The sequence below is a fragment of the Odocoileus virginianus genome, chromosome 10 (assembly GCF_023699985.2).
Source record: "Odocoileus virginianus isolate 20LAN1187 ecotype Illinois chromosome 10, Ovbor_1.2, whole genome shotgun sequence".
Taxonomy (NCBI): Eukaryota; Metazoa; Chordata; class Mammalia; order Artiodactyla; family Cervidae; genus Odocoileus; species Odocoileus virginianus.
Genome location: NC_069683.1, coordinates 2,898,341 through 2,918,824, shown reverse-complemented (window position 1 = coordinate 2,918,824; position 20,484 = coordinate 2,898,341). Strand labels below are relative to the sequence as shown.

Sequence of the window (20,484 nt, the reverse complement as noted above, 5' to 3'; positions counted from 1 at the left end):
TGGTCATCTTTCTTGCCTACAAAATAGGGGATTATAGCGCCCAGCTCCTAGAGTTCTTGTAAAGACTAAATGAGAAATAGATGGAAGACACTTAGAAGAATGCCAGATAATAGTGTTTAAATGTTAGCTCTTATTATGTGTGTGGGGGCACATATTCCCATGGACATGAGTCTTTCATTTTACAAAGCGATTTCACAACCGCTGCCTCATCTGCGTTTCACAACGGCTCTGTGAGGCTGGTTTGGGGCATGAAGAGCCAGCTCAGCCATTTTACAGACAGGCACCCCAAGACCCGGAGGTTACCCACCTCTCAAGTGGCTGGCAGAACTGAGACCTGCACTAGGTTAATAACTCAGCTGCTAACATCTGAGGATTCTTTCCTGCCTGGCGGCCTGAAACAGCCTGAAATGTCAGAGTTCAGCCTCAGCCTAATCCCAGGAGGTCAGGAACATTCCTGCCATTTTAGTGCGGTCGTAAGAGGGAAGCCATCCTGACGCTCACTGGCACGCACACGGCACCGACTCTGGGGCAGGCGCCATCCTCAGCGCGAATCTCATCTCCGCAACAACCCCGTGCAAGTAGGGACACTGCTGAGTACTAAGGCAGGCGAGGCGCTGGGGGGCGACTTCCGCAAAGTCACACAGCCGGGGGTCAAGGCGCGAAGCCAGAAACAGCCTGACTCCAGCCTGCTTGGAGGTCTTGGGCTTTGCTCAGCCACCCCCAGTGCGGGTGGAGGACAGAGCCCACCTGCCCCCCAGGGCCACTGTCTTTCTCTGCCCTCGGTATCCCAGGGGCGGAGAGTTCAGGTGGCTTTCCCAGCCCCAGGGGCAGGGCAGTGGCCCGCAGCCCCGGTGCTTGCCCCGCCTGTCACCGTCGCCCTCTCTGAGTCTGCTCGGGCTACCAGGCCTACCGACTGGGCAGCTTCAGCTAGGCAGATGTGTTTTCTCAGCTTGGGAGCCTCAAGATCGAGGTGTCCACAGGGTTAGCACCTCCTCAGCGCTGGGAGAGAAGGGCTCATTTCAGGCCTCTCTCCTTGGCTCACAGACGCCCATCCGTGTCTTCACAGGGCCTTCCCTCTGCAGGTTTCAAAATCCTAATTCCCTCTTCTCATGAGGACGCCAGACGTATTGGGTTAGCATCCACTCTAATGGGCTTCCCAAGGCAGGAGACATAAGAGAAAAGTTTCGATCCCTGGGTCGGGAAGATCCCCCGGCAACCCACTCCAGTATCCTGGCCTGGAGAATCCCACGGACAGAGGAGACTGGCGGGCTGCAGTCCATGGGGTCGCACAGAGTCAGACACAACTGAAGCGACTTAGCATGCTTCACACACATCCACGCCACCTCATTTTCACTTCAATGACCTCCTTAAAGAGACCGATCGCAAAACACCATCACATTCTGAGGCCCAGGGGTTAGGACTCTAACACGGGAATTTAGGAGCGAGGGAACCCAGTTCCACCCAGAATCTGCCCATCTCTGCGCTCACTGCCCAACCTGGAGGAGCCGACGGGAGCAGGGCTGTGGGCAGACAGCTATGGGGAGCGGGTGAACACGGAGGAAAGCGGACATTCTGGGAATCCAGGGACAGCTCCAGTCACACCGCACCAAGGATGAGCGGACGGGACCTAAGGGGAGGAAACGGTATTGCTGCCCACCTTCTCTCTGCCAGGCCCTTTAACGCATCGTCTCATTCAGCCCCGTGAGCAAGCCAGCAGAGTGGGTTTTCTTGAGTTGTTTTGTGTTGGCCATGCTAGGCCTTAGCTGTGGCATGCAGGATCTTTTTTTTTTTTTCAGTTGTGGCATGTAAGATCTAGTTCTCTGACGGGATCGAACCCAGATCCCCTGTGTTGGGGACGCAGAGTCTTAGCCATTGGACCACCAGGGAAGTCCCTGCAAGTTGATATTGTTATCCTGTTTTATAGACGAAGAAAACGATACTCAAGGTGACTGGGGAAAAAAATCATAAGTGAGAAAGCCATGGAGTTAAGAGTCATGGGTCCTAACTTCTCAGTAAAACAGCCAAATGCTTGGTTCTGTTTGCCTGGTTATTCAACTCCTTCTCACCACGGGAGCTGCGAGGACGTCTTCCCATCTACGAAGGATCCATTCCACCGGATCTTAGTTCATTCCTGCTCCTCCTTCGACTATACATTCAGGTATTTCCTCTTTGGAGAAGCCTCTCCTAAACCCCAAAGTTCCTTGGTGGTTTGTTCTCATAGCCCCATGATCCTACTACCCTTATACTTTATTCTGAGAGGTTGGGTCACCCTGTTTCCACTACACGGTCAGGGACCGTGTCTGTTTATAAATATCTGCTTGTATATTCCCAGCACTGAGTACAGTATATAACACGTAGCAGATGCTCCATCGATACCTATTCAGGGCCTTCCCTGGCAGGTCAGTACCTAACATGCCACGTTCCCAACACGGGTCACGGAACTAGACCCCACATGGCACAGCTAAGACTTGGTGCAGCGAAATACATAAATAAGCCATTGAAATGAATGAGTATTGTGTCCTCTCCACAGCCTTAATTAACACCAGGCTTCCTTTCTCCAGTTAGTCCCTATGACAGCTCACTTTTATCTCAGCACAACTTACAATGAGCTATTCTAGTTATATCTGTCCCTCTTTCTAGATCATGACTCTTTGAAGATAAAACTCAGGTCGTATTCCTTTTTTATACCAGGAGCCCAGCCCATAAGCTGCCCCAGAGTAAGCAACCCACTGTGAATGGAGAGGAAGTGAGGAGAGTGAAAACGCATTCTGGTGGAGAAATAGCCACCATCACTAGTGTTCAGAGAGCCATATATGTATTTTGGAGAACCAGTGTATCAATCAGGACTCTTAAATCACTGAAAAATTCATCAGCCTTCAGATACGGTTTGATCCAGGAGCTCACACGCTATAGCATCAGGATGTGGCGTCTGTCCTTCTCGCAACACTATGTTTTGCTGGGTTAGCATTGGGGAGAGTTTCCCCTGTACCCATTAGCTTCCAGAAGTTCCAGGCTCATATTCTCTGACATGAGTCCAGTGAAAAGAGAGATTTTATTCCCCCACACTCAAACAAAAGTTCAGAAATCCCATCTGACCAATCAGGGACCCCTGAAGCTGGAACTGGTCAGGTTCAGGTCACTCGCCCAGCTCTGGAGCTGGAGCCAGCTCTGCTGAGCCTGTGGGTTTAGAGCTGCTCAGTAACCAGGAGACAGGGCAGCAAAGACCCACTATGTTCATTCTGACTTGTGTTCACAACTCAGCTCTGTCCACACCAGTTGTTTTCACTCTTCCCTCAGGAGTCACAGCTCCTAACACTCCAATGAGGCTGCAAAGCAGTGCTTCTCCTTGCCGCTGAGATGTAGCTTCAGTGAAGCACCTCCCGGCTTCCCACCATCCTGCTCTCCTTACAGCAGCCCAGAAACTGGTGGACTACAAGCCAGAGACCCTCAGCTGTGGAACCCGGAGGTGGACAGTCTCCCACCCCTCCCCATGCAGCTCTTCACACAGAGGAGCACTCACTCCCAGGAGAGGCGCTTAGCCTTGATGCTGGCTTCCTGTTGCTGCCCTTTCCGCAGAGACGTCATTGGCCTTGGCTCCCTTCCAGATATGTCTGTTTTTCTAGCTCCTGCTAAGGAGACAGCAGAACCGTAACAGAGTTTCTCCAATATCCCCAGTAATTTCAGGCTTCAGCTCCCTGTTGGTTAGAGACACCTTTGCAAAATCCAGAGAGTGATTTTTTAAAATTTTGTTGAGATCATTGCGTGGACGGATGGATGGATGGATGGATGGATGTGTGGATGGATGGATGGAACGCAGGCTGGACGAATTGGTTCCAGGTGCCTCAGGACACTCTATCTCCACGTCTCTTCCTACTTACCATCTTAGGCTCCAGATTTCTGTAAAACTAGAACACCCTTTCCTTTGTCCTGCAATCGGTTCACATTCCTCCCTTGTAACAAAGACTGATATTTACCATGGCTAATTATTACCAGGCACTGAGTAAGACTCTCTCAGAATCTTCACCACATCTCCATGGGCTGGTCGAGGAGCTGCTACTGTCTTAAATTTATGGTTTTGAGGAAACCAAGATTTAGTAGTAATTTGTCCAAGACACACAGCCAGGACTCCATGCACATGACTTTAACTATGTTGTACGGCCCTGTGTGCAAGGAAACCTCAGCTCCATCCACACCAATTGTTTTCATTCTTCCTTTAATAAGGCATATCTTACTCACGCTGATCTGCCTGGAGTAAGAGTTTCCCTGCCCCCCTCTAGGTACACTGATAGCAGAAAATACATTTGTTGGGGTCATGCCAGGCTAGCATTGCTTACCAAATGAGTCCCAGTCTCAGCAGTTCATCACAACAAAATGTATTTATTAGAGATGGCTTCTAGCAGAGGGAAAAAGAGGTGGAAGGGGAACACGGGAACTTAACTGCCTCGGTCTGAAAGGAACATGTGTCCTTTCTGCTTACATTTCTTTGGCCTCAACCAATTAGCCTGCGGACATTTGATAAACACATTCTGTCTCTGCCGCAAAGAACCACACAGCTCCTGCCAAGGGGCGAGGAAGAAAAGGTCAAGACAACCAGCTCAGCCCACCCGTGCAGATGGGAGTACGGGGATGAAGGCAAAAGGACCAAGATTCGGGACGGTGGTTGGGAAGTAGGTGGCGATGGGTCGGAGTCAAGGTTTGACCGAGTACCACAAGCCCCAAGCTCTAGTGCTTGGGCGGGGTCCCACTGCTATTGTCTGAAAGCAGTGAGCCAATGCGGAACTTCTTGGCTAAGACTCGGAACTCTTGTTATCTAGATTTGGGGCTGCTAATTACAGGATTTGACCTGAATTAAGGGAACAATGTAATAAGGATAACAATTCCTGACTTTTCAGACTTCAGCGTTTACAAAGCATTCTCACAGCTATAATCTCATCTGACCCTCACAATAACCCTATGACGTAAGTGTGTTATCTCCACTGTAGGGTAAGGAAACTTGTAGGGAGATGATGTCATGGACCAAAACCACACAAAACCTGAGCGTGCGAGGGTAGCTCTCACTGCCAGTTTTCTGAACCCATGCTCAGGGACCCTGATACAGCTCAACCACCTCCCAGGCAAACATCTATGGAAATCGACAACGTGAAAACGAACATCAGCAGGATTTGGATTCAAGAGCCTGGTCACTCTTGAATTTGAGAAGGAGGAGTTTCAGCATGCAGGGGTTGAAGGCAGACAGCCTGCGTTTGAATCCCAGCTCTGCCCCTGAGGTCTGGGTGAGGGCTGGTGACTCCATCCATCCGGGCTCACTTCCCTCATTTGGAAAACAAGGGTGAAACCCTGCCTAATCCGTAAGCCACGGTGGGGACTTAAGGAGATAATGAGCATAAGATGCTTAGTACAACGCCCGTCTTGTCAAAGCTGTGGTTCTTCCGGTAGTCACATATGGATGTGAGAGTTGGAGAATAAGGAAAACGGCGCCGAAGAACTGATGCTTCTGAACTGTGGTGTTGGAGAAGACGCTTGAGAGTCCCTGGGACTGCAAGGAGATCCAACCAGTCCATCCTAGAGATCAGTCCTGGGTGTTCATTGGAAGGACTGATGCTGAAGCTGAAGCTCCAATACTTTGGCCACCTGATGAGAAGAGCTGACTCACTGGAAAAGACCCTGATGCTGGGAGGGATTGGGGGCAGGAGGAGAAGGGGACGACAGAGGATGAAAGGGTTGAATGGCATCACCAACTCAATGGATATGGGTTTGAGTGAACTCCAGGAGTTGGTGACGGGCAGGGGAGCCTGGCGTGCTACAGTCCTTGGGGTCGCAAAGAGTCAGACACGACTGAGCGACTGAACTGAACGGAGTACAATGGCTGGCTCAATGTGAGAGCTTAATAAACATTGGGTGCTGCTGCTGAGATCCTTCTTGGAGACAAAATGATGGCCCTAATCCCCCTCCTTCCTCCCCAGGGCATGATGGTGCCTACCATGCTACGTTCTTGGCTTCAATCACAGAAACAATCTGACCCCTAAGCAGCTGTCTGCAAAAAAAAAAAAAAGGAACGTTCCTTTTTCTGTTGCTTTGTTTTTGTTTACACCACTTTATTGAGGTATACTTGGTGCATAAAATGCTGTACATATTTAGTTTATACGGCTTGCTGAGCTTGGAGGTAAGTGTATACCCATGAGACCATTACCATCATCTGTGCTGTGCCATCGATACATCTGTCCATCGCCTCCAAAGGTTTCCTCCTGTCCTCATCACTGTGTGTGTGATAAGAACACTTAGTAACAGATCTACCCTCTTTGCAAATTTTTAAGTATACGACACAGTATTATTAACTATAGACACAACGCCCTCCAGGAGCTCCGAGTCCTTTCTAATGGTGTAAAACCTAAACTTTGCGGCTCTTGATTAACAGCTCCTCATTTCCCCACCAGCTCCTGTCGGCTGTCAGTCTACCCTCTGCTGCTGTGAGTTGGACTGTTTTAGACTGGTTATGTAAATGATAGCATGTTGTATTTTTCTTCTGTGACTGGCTTACTTCACTAAGCATAAACGTCCATGTTGTTGCAAATGGCAGGGATTCCTTCTTTTTCACAGCTGAGTAATATTCCATTAGGGAAAGACAACGAAGCCCAGTGTCTGCAGTCCCATGGGGTCGCAAAGACTCACACACGGCTGATCGACTGAACAATAACAAGTGCACATTTCGCATCTTGGCTGTTGTGGACAAGGCCACAGTGGACATGGGGCAGGTGTCTCTTCTACATCCTGATTTCAATTCCTTTGTCTACATACCCGGAAGTGGGATTGCTGAAAAACAGAGTAGTTCTGTTTTTAATTTTTGGAGGAAACACCATACTCTTCTCTTTGTCTCAGCATCAGCACTGGCCATAGCTGCCAATCCCTGGGTCTTCATTTCAGTTTCGCTGCCACTCAGACATACCTGCAGTAACAGTCAAGTTTGTCCTCGGAGTACAGAATGAAGCAGGCAAAGGCTAACAGAGTTTTGACAAGAGAACACACTGGTCACAGCAAACACCCTCTTCCAACAACAGAAGAGAAGACTCTACACATGGGTGTCACCAGGTGATCAATACCAAAATCAGAGTGATTACATTCTTTGCAGCCAAAGATGGAGAAGCTCTATACAGCCAGCAAAAACAAGACCAGGAGCTGGCTATGGCTCAGATCATGAACTCCTTAATTCCAAAATCAGGCTTAAATTGAAGAAAGTAGGGAAAACCACTACACCATTCAGGTATGACTTCAATCAAACCCCTTACAATTATACAATGGAAGTGACAAATAGATTCATAGATTCAAGGGATTGGATCTGATAGACAGAGTGCCTGAAGAATTATGGACGGAGGTTCATGACATTGTATAGAAGTCAGTGACCAAAACCATCCCCAAGAAAAAGAAATGCAAGAAGACAAAGTGGTTGTCTGAGGAGGCCTTACAAATAGCTATGAAAAGAAGAGACGTGAAAGGGAAAGATATCCCTAACTGAATGCAGAGTTCCAGAGAATAGCAAAGAGAGATAAGAAGGCCTTCTTAAGTGAACAATGCAAAGAAATAAAGGAAAACAATAGAATGGGAAAGACTAGAGATCTCTTTAAGAAAATCAGAGATACCAAGGGAACATTTCATGCAAAGATGGGCTCAATAAAGACAGAAACAGCAAGGATCTAACAGAAGCAGAAGAGATTAAGAAGAGGTGACAGGAATACATGGAAAGACTATACAAAAAAGGTCTTAATGACCCAGATAACCACGATGGTGTGGTCACTCACCTAGAGCCAGACATCCTGGAGTATGAGGTCAAGTGGGCCTTAGGAAACATCACTATGAAAAAGCAAGTGGAGGTGATGGAATTCTAGGTGAGCTATTTCAAATCCTAAAAGATGATGCTGTTAAAGTGTTGCAGTCAATATGCCAGCAAATTTGGAAAACTCAGCAATAACCACAGGACTGGAAAGGGTCAGTTTTCATCCCAGTCCCCAGGAAAGGCAATGCCAAAGAATGCTAACTACCGCACAATTGTACGCATTTCACATGCTAGTAAAGTAATGCTCAAACAGCTGTGCTCATTTCATCCACATGTTAGCAAAATAATGCTTTGCTCAAAATCCTCAAGCTAGGCTTCAACAGTAGGTGAACCACGAACTTGTAGGTGTACAAGCTGGATTTTAAAAAGGCAGAGGAGTCAGAGTCAAATTGCCAATATCTGTTGAATCGTTGAAAAAGCAAGGGAATTCCAGACAAAAAATCTACATCTGCCTCACTGACTACGCTAAAGCCTTTAACTGTGTGGATCACAACAAACTGAGGAAAATTCTTAAAGAGATGGGAATACCAGGCCACCTTAGCTATCTCCTGCGCAACGTGTATGCAGGACAAAAAGCATAAGTTAGGACCAGATATGGGGCAACAGACGGGTTCAAAATTGGGAAAGGAGCACATCAAGGCTGCATATTGTCACCCTGCTTATTTAACTTCTATGCAGAGCACATCATGAGAAATGCTGGGCTGGAGGAATCACAAGCTGCATTCAAGATTGCTGGGAGAAATAGCAACAGCCTCAGATATGCAAAGGATACCACTGTAATGGCAGAAATTGAAGAGGAACTAAAGCGCCTCTTCATGAGGGTGATGGAGGAGAGTGAAAAGAATGGCTTAAAGCTCAACATTCAGGACTTCCGCGGGGCCCAGGGGCTAAGACTCTGCCTTGTAATGCAGGGGACACTGGTTTGATCCCTTGTCGGGGACCTAAGATCCCACATGCCTTGGAGCAGCTAGAGAGTTCATGCATCTCAACAAAAGATTTCACGTAATGCAATGAAGCCACCAAGTGCCGCAACTAAGACCTGACACAGACAAATAAATACATAAAATTCCACACTCACAGAAACCAAGATCATGGCATCCAGTCCCACCACTTGTGGCAAGGAGGTGGGGACCGTGTGGAAGCGGTGACAGATTTAATTTTGGGGGGCTCCAAAATCACCATGGACAGTGCCTGCAGCCATGAAAGTAAAAGACGCTTGAAAGTTATGACCAACCCAGAGAGCATATTAAAAAGCAGAGACATTACTTTGCCAACAAAGGTCCATGTAGTCAAGGCCATGGTTTTTCCAGTGGTCATGTATGGATGTGAGAGTTGGACCATAAAGAAAGCTGAGCACTGAAGAATTGATCCTTTTGAACTGTGGTGTTGGAGAAGACTCTTGAGAGTCCCTAGGACTGCAAGGAGATCCAACCAGTCCATCCTAAAGGGGATCAGTCCTGGGTGTGCATTGGAGGGACTGATGCTGAAGCTGAAACTCCAATACTTTGGCCACCTGACGCAAAGAGCCAACTCATTGGAAAAGACCCTGATGCTGGGAAAGATTGAAGGCAGGAGAAGAAGGGGGTAACAGAGGATGAGATGATTGAATGGCGTCACTGATTCAGTGGACAAGAGTGTGAGCAAACTCTGGGAGATGGTGAAGGACAGGGAGTCCTGGCGCGTTGCTATTCACAGGGTTACAAAGTTGCACAAGACTGAGTGAGTGAATAGCAACAACATAGAGGCCATTTCCTGCCATGCCAGCCTTCATCTCAAAGCGTTCCGTTTAGGACAGTGGTTCTCAAAAAGATGATGGGGACCAGAGGAAGGATGAAAGCGCATCTAACTTTTGGAGGAAGCTGAGGCTTTTGAGGGTTGAAAGAGTCCCACAAAGACTTCCGTGGTGGTCCAGTGGTTAAGACTCTGCACTCTCAATCCAGAGGCCTGTGTTGGATCCTTGGTCAGGGAACTAGATCCCACATGCTGCAGCTATGAGCTGGCACAACCAAATAAATAAAGCAATTTTTAAAATTCTCTTAAAATAAAAAAGGAAAGAGTCCTACAGGTGCTTCTGACATGTATCTCCCCTCTATACCACATGAGACTCACTGATTTAAACAAAACTCAGGAAAAGAGAAATGAGAAGCAGGACGATCTCATCTGTTTTCACCAACACCAGGAATGTATATTGCTTCCAAGAGGTATCAGCTCTGCCTCAGGAATGAAGCAATGTTTTGTTTCTGATGCAATTCTCCAGCCAGTAAACACAGGATCGGGGAAGTTATGTAATGGCCTTTCCTAATGATTCTTCCAAATCAACTGGGATAAGGAACTTGTATGGAGAATACATAGAGAACTCTTACAACCCAATAACAAAAAGACAAATCAGAAAAGGGTCTGAAGAGACATTGCTCCAAAGAAAATATACAAAAGCTCAATACGAAAATGGAAGGTGATCATCATCGTTACCCATCAAGGAAATGCAAAGCAAGACTACAAACATACACCACTTTATACTCATGAGGATGGCTGGAATCAAAAAAAGGTGTTGGTAAAGAGTTGGAGAAATCAGAACTTTCCTGCATGGCTGGTGGGAATGTAAAATGGTGCAACTGCTTGGAAAACAGCCTGGCAGTTTCCCAAAAGGTTAAACATCGAGTTTCTGTGTAACCAGGCATTCCATTCCTGGGTTTGTACCCAACAGAAATGAAAACATATGTCTACACAGAAATATGTGCACAAATGGAACTGTGAAACTCAGACTGAGTCTTGAACACATGGTCTTTAACTGAGGTCACACACACACCTGGTCTCAGGACTTAATGAAGCTCAGGTTCTTGATGTCTCATCACAGAAAGAATTCAGTGGGAAACAAAGTGATAGGTAAGAAGATTTATTTAGAGAAAAACACACTCCACAAAAGCTGAGCCATCTCAGAAGGTGGGAGAGGTGCCAGGGGTTGAGGCTGTCAGTTTGATAGGAGTGGGGAATTTCATAGACTAGTGAGTGGGAGAAGTACTCCAGCTATTTGGGGGGAAGGGTAGGGACTTCCAGGAATTGGGCTACTGCGCACCTTTTGACCTTTATTGTCAGACTGGCGACTCTCACGGCAGCTGCGGGGTGTCATTTAGCTTGCTCATGTGTTACAGTGAGCAGGTACTGAGGCTCGAGGTCTAGTGGAAGTCAGTCCATCCACCATCGTGGACCTGTTTGGTTCTAATCAGTTCGTGTCGTGTCCTCAGGCTATGTCACCCTTTCAGAGGTTGTGCCCTGGCCCCTCTCCCTCCTGTTTCACAAATATGTATAAAACCACTCTTCTGAACAACCAAAGAGTGGAAACAACCCAAGCCTATCAAAGAGAACGGAGTAAAGTCCTACAAGGAATATTACTCGGCAATAAAAAAGGAAAGGTACCTGCCACAACATGGATGAACCTTGAAAACACGCCAGGTAAAAGAAGCCAGACACAAAAGACCACACATGATTCCATTTATATGCAATGTCTAGAAGAGACATATCTACAGAGGCAGAAAGTAGACTAGTGGTTGCCTGGGGCTGGGGTCAGGGGAGGGCAGACAGTTATGCCCAAGGGGTGCAATGTGTCTTTATGAGGTGAAACAAATGTTCTAAAACTGATGGAGCTCGTGCCACTCTGTGAATATCCTAAATGCCACTGAATTGTACACTTTAAATGGGTGATTTGTATATGTAAATTATATCTCAATAAAGCTGTTAAAAATAATAATATCAGTTAGACTCTTCCTGGTACACCTGCTTGAAACAAGCACAACTTCTAAGCACCTGCATTCAGTCTAGGTCACAAAAAAAAAAAAATCAGGGCCTTCTGGAAGGCAGGACAGTTGTACTGCAGTGCAACCTTCTAGACCCAGAGGGCTTCTCAGTGGCTGCAGCCCGGCAGGGCCTGGCTCACTGGGGCTGGAGGACGCACTGCAGTGGGCTGCCCACAACACTGCAAAGACAGCAACCCAGCTCCACTGACCTTGGACATGGCTGCGAGCCTGGGCAGGTCAGGAAGCCCTGCAAGGTCACACATAGGCTCCAGACCTACAGGCACCTGCTGTGATGAGAAAAACACAGAGAGAAAGGAGCATGGGCATCCGCAACAATCAGATCCGACTTGGCACCACACCGCTTCCCTATATTACTTCCACGACCTTAGGGCTTTTCTTCGTCTGAAAAAATTCAATAATAATTCCTATCATATACACTCCCCTCCTCCCCACTCCATTTCCTTTCGTTTGGCTGGGCTGACATTTATGGAAGGCTTACTCTGCCCAAGCTGATGCTGTCCACGCACTATTACCTCATTTAGTCTTTGCTGCAGTCCTGGACAAAGCCAGGGCTATTTATTACTATGCCCTTTCTACAAAACTGGGGACTGGAGGCTCAGAGAGGTCAGACAGCTTCCCCACTGTCACACAGCCAACAGGAGGAGAGCCACTGTGCCACCTCTGTCTGCCTCTTTAAGTGCCGCCCTACGCTCCACCCCCCAGCAAGGATGCCATTCTCAGTGTAGGCAATGAGCGTGACCCAGAGCTGCACTCTCAGAAAAGAGTCCCAAGAGCCGGGATACTGAAGTCCTGCTCCTGGAGCAGGGTCTCCACCCAGCGGCCGCCGAAAGGACCCCTGGAGGTGGGGCGGGGGCGGGGGGTAATGGTGCTTTTGATACACAGGTCTCTTGAGCACTCCCTAGAGAAGGAAATGGCAACCCACTCCAGTATCCTTGCCTGGAGAATCCCATGGACAGTGGAGCCTGGCAGACTACCATCCACAGGGTCGCAAAGAGTCAGACATGACTGAGCAAAGAGCACCCTCCTCTCTTGAGCACCACATGCCTGGCACTGTGTTCTAGTGTTCTTTGCACAGAGCAGAGATTGTCTGTACTCCCCCAGTATTCCACGCATGCCCCTCTTCAGGAGCTTCTGAGAGGGAGGAATCACATTCTTTCTAGGAGAGGCCTTTGGCTTCTGGGGTGGGCAAAGCAGAGGATCAGTGGACAACTGGCCTAAAACCAGGAAGACTAGGTCTGCAGAGTGGCCCACAAGATGAGACCACAGCAGGGCTCTGAAGCAGCAGGTAGGCTCTGGAAAGCAGATTTTCTCGCCATTTCCCACCCAGGGAGAAGGCTGTAGTCAGCCTTCCCAAATCCAGCCGCTTCTCACCCCGTATTCCAGTTATTATTGGGGTAACCAATGACTCCCAAACCTGGTAACTTAAAACAGCCATTTAATTATGCATTCCGTGAGTCAGGGACCTGAGAAACAGGTCAATCAGGGCAGTGACTTGTCTTTGTTCCATGATGTCCTCGGGCTCAATGGGGCAGAAAAGGCCAAGGATGATGGACATCGGGGGGCCGCGACCCTCAGGGACCCGCTGACCCACCTGCCGGACGCCTGGGCTGCATAGACTCGAGACGGATAGAGCACCCACGTGGTCTCCCCTGTGGCTTGGCCTTCTTACATCACGGCGGCCTCCGGCGGTGAGACTTCTCGCTTGTGGAGCCAGCACTCCAACCAGCAGCGTTCCAGCAAATCGGGCAGAAGCTGCCTCATCTCTTATGTCTCACCTAGGAAGTCCAGCGTCGCTCTCCACACTCTTGGTCAAAGCAGTCACAAGTCACCCAGATTCAAGGGCAGGGACACTTTGCCAGGAGAAATGCCAAGGAATTTTGGGGCCAAGTCAAGGGGCATATAAGGAAGAGACTGAGGAGGTTTTGCCCTGTTTCCTGCAGAATCCAGTGGGAGAATCTCTCAGATGTAACAAGTGTCGAAAGAAGCCAGAGGTAAAAGTATACGTCCCCTATGATTCCCTTATGTGATCTGTGTGCATGCTCACTGGTCAGTCGTGGCTGCCTCTCTGGGACTCTATGTCCACCAGGCTCCTCTGCCCAAGGAATTTTCAGCCAGGCAAGAATGCTGGAGTGGGTCGTCATGCCCTTTTCCAGGGGATCTCCCCGACCCAGAGCGCAAACCTCCATCTCCTGCATTGGCAGGCGAATTCTTTACCCCTGAGCCCCCGGAAAGCCCACTGATGGGCCTTCAAGGAGGAAACTAATCTACAGTCAGAATAGTGGTGACCTGGGGGTGGGGTGCAAAAACTGTAGAGGAAGGGAGTCTTCTGGGCTACATACATTCTATAACTTGATCCGAGTGGTGGTTACACAAACGTATTGGTACGCAAACATTCATCAAAGCTCTGTGCTTAAAATTCATGAATTGGGCACGCTAGGTCAACAATTTTTTTTTTTTTTTCCTTTAATCATTCAGCGGAAGTATTCACCTCACCCTCCATCCCGGCCAGCCAGCTTCCGGTAAAGTCCTGGGTGGGAGGTGGCGCAGAAGGGCTCTCGGGGCGCCTGTTCCACGCTCTCAGCTCAATCGGCCCTTCTGCCTCCATTTCCTTCTCGTTTCGGAATCCTAGAGCTAGTGGCCGAAAAGGCCGGGCCCTCGTGTTAAGGAGGAGGAAGCCGGAAACAGCGGTGGAGGGATCTGAACGGGGGACCTCACACCTCCTCGGGGCCCACGGCCCACGATGGCCGGCGCCCTCCAGGCAGAGCTCCGCCCGGCTTCCTGCGGGTGGAGAGCAGGCCTGAGCGCTCATTGTCCACCGGGCGCTGCTTGGAGAGGTCTTCGACCAACCCTGCCCATCCAGATGGGACTTCCCGACAGCAAGAAGGTTTCCGACAAGACAGGCGTCTGGGACTCCCACAGCGGGCGGGGCTCCCACTCGCCCAGGACCGGGGTGGGTGGGGGGCCTGGCCCCTGCTCGGGGCGGGGCCCCGATGGCCAGCCCTGCAGGGAGAGGTAAGCCTGTGAGATCGCGCCCCGCCCAGACTTTCCAGGCTGCTGGGAACAGGAACAGATGAGCTCCTTTCACTTTGCAGCTTAGGACGAGGTGCGGGCGCCCCCGCGTCCTGTAAGGTAGAGCTTAAGGCAGACAGCCAAGGCCTCAGCTGACCCAGCTCCGTCCACGCCCACCCCCAGCGGCCCTCCGCGTCCCACAGGCCACTCCTCTTCCCACAGCCTCAGCTGTGCCTTCTGCCCTGCAGTCACATGTAGAAATTCCCCCAAGGCCTCAGACTGGGACCGTGACACCGTCCTTAAAGAGGGCGTTCTGTGGAAATGAGGGCATGTGGGTGGGCCCCAAGCCACTATGATTAGTGTCCTTATAAGAAGAGGAAGAACTTCCCTGGTGGTCCAATGTCTAAGACTCCACACTCCCAACGCAGGAGGCCCAGGTTCAATCCCCGGTCAGGGAACTAGATCCCGAATGCCACAAGAGTTGGTGCCGCCAAATAAATAAATTTTTTTTTTTTTAAAGATTTTAGGACAGGAACATGCACAGAGGGAAGCCCATGTGGAAGACACAGGAGATGGTGGCCACCTACCAGCCATGGAGAGAGGCCTGTCACTTAAGCTGCCCGACCATGGTGTTTTGTTATAGCAGCCGGGGCAGACTAAGACAGCTCCCATCGTCAGCGTCACACGTTTTCACCCTGGCTGTGCCCAGGCTGACCACCCCTGATCCACCCACCCACCTGGGGTGCTGTTCCTTCGCTCGTGCCCCGCCCCCACCAGCCCCCAGCAAGCCCCACCTTGCACGCTTTGCTAAGTGGTTAACAATACTTCCCTTCAAGCTCACCCAGGTCAGCATAGCACTCTGCCCTGTCTTGCACTGTACCTAGTCACCACGACTGTCTCTGTGACACCGGATTTCAGTTTACCTCCTGTAGTCATCTCTCTTGACTCTGAGATGCGGGCTATTCCTGACTCATCTCCACATCCCCAGCATGAGTAACAGATGGCCCGATAAACGTCTGTCAGATTGCACTGCATGGAGAAGTCTGCGGAGTGTCTCAGCCTAGCCCTGGCCTGGGTCCCGGGCCCTCAGAGCTCATGACTTCCCATTCTGTGCCTCTGCCCTGCCCCCTGCACAAACACTCACAGAAGACTTTAAAGTCCGAGGAATTACAGTGCCTGAGGGGCTTAGGAGACACTAGTGGTAGAGAACCCAACTGCCAGTTCAGGAGACGTAAGAGATGTGGGTTCCATCCCTGGGTTGGGAAGATTCCCTGGAGGAGGGCATGGCAACCCACTTCAGTATCCTTGCCTGGAGAAAACCATGGACAGAGGAGCCTGGCGGGCTACAGTCCATGGGGTCGCATAGAGTCAGAGACAACTGAAGTGACTAGCATGCACACACGATCATACAGAGTGCATATTCTAAACCAAGAGCCCCAGGGAGGACAGTGCTTGACTTAAAGATGTGGGTTGCTAATGATGACGATCCTGGCTGCCAGGGGCTGAAAACTAGCAGACTTGGGGGCGGAGGCTGCCTTCTTATCTTCCTAGAACCCCAGAGCTTGAGTCAATGGCTTCTTCTCCTGCTGGGTGCAATCATTCCCAAACTGGCTGTGAACCTGAGGAAGCATGTGTGTGTCTGTGTATGTGAGAGAGAGAGACAGGAAGGGCTGCCTATGTGTGTATCTTGGAGTGGAAAAGACCCCAGACTCACCCGGGTGGCGAAGCAAAGCTAAAAGCTTCTGGAACCCCGGAGAGAGCACAGCAGGATGGGCAGACCCGGGGTTTGACGTCTCGCTCCTGCCCTGCCAGGAGATGAAAAGAGCTGAACACTTGGATGAGAGGGCCCGACGTCTCGCTCCTGCCCTGCCAGGAGATGAAAAGAGCTGAACACTTGGATGAGAGGGCCCTGCAGAGCGCCTGGCCTTTGGCAGGTACATCTCCGATCTTCCCCTTCTCCTGACCTCTCTTGTCCTGGTACGGAGCCCGGAGCACAGAAGGCATCCTGTTCGGAGCCAGGCCGGCAGGGGTTAACAGGAGAAGGCAGGTTGCTTCTTGAAAACAAAGGGCCCCGGTCAATAGACGCGCTGCAGCAGCCATTTGTCAGTGAGGGCAAAGTCTCCGTGGGGAGCTGCCAGCCGGCTTCCCTGAAACCTCCAGAACAACGCGATTGGGAAAGCCAGGTTGAGGCTCCCAAGGCCCCATGGTGCGCCTGGGCTGGGGGTCGATACCCACAGAATACAGGGCTCCTCCTGTCTCTCCACCCCCTCGACCCCTTGGGAGCAGACTCCAATCACATGTTGGAAGAGCTGGATCTCCCCGGCATCCACCAGCTCCTTTTTAAAACCTGGGGTCCTTGTTAGGAACTCAGCCATCTGTGAACTTGGAGTGAGGGGGAAAGATGTTCACTAAGCGTTTAATAATGCCAACCGAAGTGGAGTGTTTCTACTGTGAACACAGACGTCAAACCACAGTAGAAACAGGAGGACCTAGGACTCTCACTAGGAAGCAGTCATCAAACGACTGAAAAGCAGATTTGTGCCATGGTGATATATACGTTTATCTGTTAATGCATTAAACAAGCTCTGGAGGCCGGTCCAGTAACTACCGCAGTTCTGAGGTTGTGTATGAACAACGGTTTAAGGATTCTGCCGTGACTGCAATGAGCGAGAAGACACTTCACGGCGGAGAAGTCTCCCCTGCTGGCTCAGATGATGAAGAATCCACCTGCAGTGCAGGAGACGTGGGTTCAATCCCTGGGTCAGGAAGATCCCCTGCGAAGGGCGTGGCAACCCGCTCCAGTATTCTTGCCTAGAGAATCCCCTGGACAGAGGAGCCTGGGGTCACAGAGTCGGACACAACTGAAAGATTCACGCTGTAGAAATCTGACAAACACTGCCTCAGCTAGGTGATCGGGTTAATAGAGTGACAAGTCATATGGATAGCAAGTACCTTTATTTTTAAAATTTTCATTATTTATTTTTGACCACACTGGGTAGCATGTATCTTTGATATGATATCATAAGCATGGTGCTTTGCTTCTTTTTTTCTTTTTTAATGTTTATTTATTTAGCTGCACCAGGCCTTGGTCGCAGCATGTGGGGTCTAGTTCTCTGATCAGGGATCGAACCCTGGCCCCCTGCATTGACAGCTCAGAGTCTTAGCCACTGGACCACCAGGGAAGTCCCCCGGCACTTTACCTCTCCCTCCTAAAAACCTACAACTGGTGTCTAATCAGGAGAAAAACATCACACTAACTCAAGTTTAAAGGACATTCTACAAGCACTCCTCAAACCTGCCGGATCATCCAAAATCAGGCAACTCTCAAACAGTCACAGTCAAACAAAGCCTCAAGAAACATGACAAGGAAGTGGAACGTGGGGTCCTGAGTGCGTTCCTGGAACAGAAAAGGAGTCTTAGGTAATGACTAAGGTTCCTTTGTTGCAATCCAAGTACCACGCTAATGTCAGATATTAACATTAAGGAAAACTGGGTGTGGCTTGAGAAGAACTCTGTACTCCTTGAGCAATTTTAATCTATTCTAAAATAAAAATGAGTCTTTTTTAAAAAAGGTGTAGCTGGGTGGTAAACAGACAGGCAATTCCTTCTTAATTGTATTGATATTTCTCTGTATTTTCTAACTGGTCTACCATGAATCTGTTTTGCTTTTCTCATGAGAAAAAAAAAGAATTCGAAAAACTTAAAGTATTTAAAAAAAAAAAAGAATGAATGGGTGTTTGGCCCTTCGGACACAGAGTGCCATATAAATGAAAGTATAATTAGAGTCAGTCTTTGGGCAGCGGTTAAAACCCACTTGATCATTCTGTACCCAGGAGGCTGCAGACGCGAGGGCCTGGCCCTCTCTCGGGCTGGAGGGCTGCATCTCTGAGACCAGCCAGCGTGTTTCCTGTCTGCGATGGGCCCCCTCTGGCAGGGGAGGGGCCGGGAGGCAGGGCAGCTGCTCGGGAGCCAAAGGCTTGTCACAGATGAACCTACACGTCTGGCTCAGCAAGGTCCCAGAGGCAAACCAGCCCTTGGGAAGCCCTGTCCACCACCAGCTTCTAGGCCCAGGGTCAGCCTGCTCCAGGCCTCTGAGTCAAGATGGATCCAGAACAGTACCTCTGCTCCCCCCACCTGAATAAACAAAGGCAAGAAGGCAAAACCAGCCAGGACCACGTTCTCTGTCTCAGGTACGTTCGTTGCCACCATTTAGACCTCGAACAGCACTGCAGAGCAGATCCTCTATTTTACAGCTGTTTTAAAGCTGAGGCTTGGGCTTACCTTAAATACATTTAATTCGAAAGTGAAAGTGAAGTCGCTCAGTTGTGTCCAGCTCTTTGCGACCCCATGGACTGTAGCCCACCAGGTTCCTCTGTCCATGGAATTTTCCAGGCAAGGATACTGTGATGGGTTGCCATTTCCTTCTCCAGGGGATCTTCCTGACCCAGGGATCAAACCCAGGTCTCCCCCATTGCAGGCAGACGCTTTACCGTCTGAGCCACAAATAATAGACTCAGGAAGGGTCCCTGAGGGTCAAAAGCAGATAAAGTCTGACCTGCTTCACTCCTCCACTGGGACTGCCCATCTCTAAGCGTCTCGGGGATGGGCTCTAACCATGGCAGATGGCTGGACCACTTTTGGCGGGGGGTGGGGGGATAGGATGCTGGTGGAAGGACAGCAGGCATCACTAGTAGGTAGACTTCCCACAGCACCCACCACCACCACCCAAGTACCAAGAGCGCCACGGGCAACCGTCCGCTTGTCGTCAGACTCAGCCCAACATGAATCCCAACCTCGGGCTGCAGGGAACGTGGGACAGACCGCTTTGATTCCTTTAGAAACACATTGACTTGTTGCCTTTAAAGGGGAGCCCTCGGGACCTTCCCTGGCGGTCGAGTGGCTAAGACTCAGTGCTCCCAGCACAGGGGCCCTGGGTTTGACCCCAGGTAGAGGAACTAGATCCTGTCTGCCGCAACTAAGAGACCTCGCCTGCTCCAAGGAAGATCTAAGATCCCGCACGCCCAGTGGTGGTGGTTCAGTTGCTAAGTCGTGTCCAACTCTTGCAACACGATGGACGGTAGCCTGCCAGGCTCCTCTGTCCATGGGATTATCCAGGCAAGAATACTGGAGTGGGTTGCCATTTCCTTCTCCAGGTGATCTTCCTGACCCAGGGATCGAACCAGCGTCTCTTATGGCTCCTGTATTGGCAGGCAGGTTCTTTACCGACTGAGCCACAAGGGAAACCCCGAATGCCCAGAGCAGCCAGATAAAGAAATATTACTATTTTAAGATATCAGAGGACTGGTGATTTAAAAAAAAAAAAAGTGATGCCCTCGAAGTCTGTATCTTTATTATAAAGACTTTTCTAAAGCTCACTCAACTCCTTAGAAATTGCCTTCAGAGTCACCTTTAACCAAAATTGATGAGCCTGCCTGACTGCCCAAGGAATTCCCCAATCCAGGCATCCGAGTGACTCAGTTTCCAAAACTCAAAGCCAGGTTCCACAGACCTGCCCCTCCGAGGCCACTCCCAGGAACCCCGGCACGGCTGCGCGGTAGGAACACACTTTTCCGACTGTCCTCAGACACTTGCCGTTCATCTCAGAGCTTGTGTACGCTGCTCTCCTCTCTCCGACCCCCAACGCGGCGGTCCTCGGGCGGAGGGAGGCTGGGCCGCCCCCGCCCCTCAGCCCTGGCTCCGCCTTCTCCGGAAGCAGAGCCCGGCTCTCGGACCCGCCGGCTCCATTCTCCCCGCTAATGAGTCCTGAGTGTTTGGCTTGGGCCCCTGCCAGGCCTACTCCTGCGAGGAGGAAGGACAGAGCTCGGCTCCGCCGGC

The 20,484-nt window shown here is 50.1% G+C and overlaps 1 long non-coding RNA gene across 2 annotated transcripts in view; it reads right to left on the bottom strand.

Moving 5' to 3' along the window:
- Positions 1-20,417, bottom strand: part of LOC139037055 (uncharacterized) — a 29,438-nt gene extending 9,021 nt beyond the window's left edge. Inside the window, exons 1-3 of one of the 2 annotated variants that reach the window (XR_011489840.1) lie at positions 16,614-20,417; positions 16,364-16,474; positions 3,521-3,629 (exon numbers count right to left, since the gene is read on the bottom strand). This is a non-coding gene — a long non-coding RNA (uncharacterized lncRNA). The remainder of the gene's footprint in view (positions 1-3,520; positions 3,630-16,363; positions 16,475-16,613) is intronic. The other variant, XR_011489841.1, reaches the window with a different exon arrangement.
- Between the last annotated feature and the right edge of the window lie 67 nt (positions 20,418-20,484).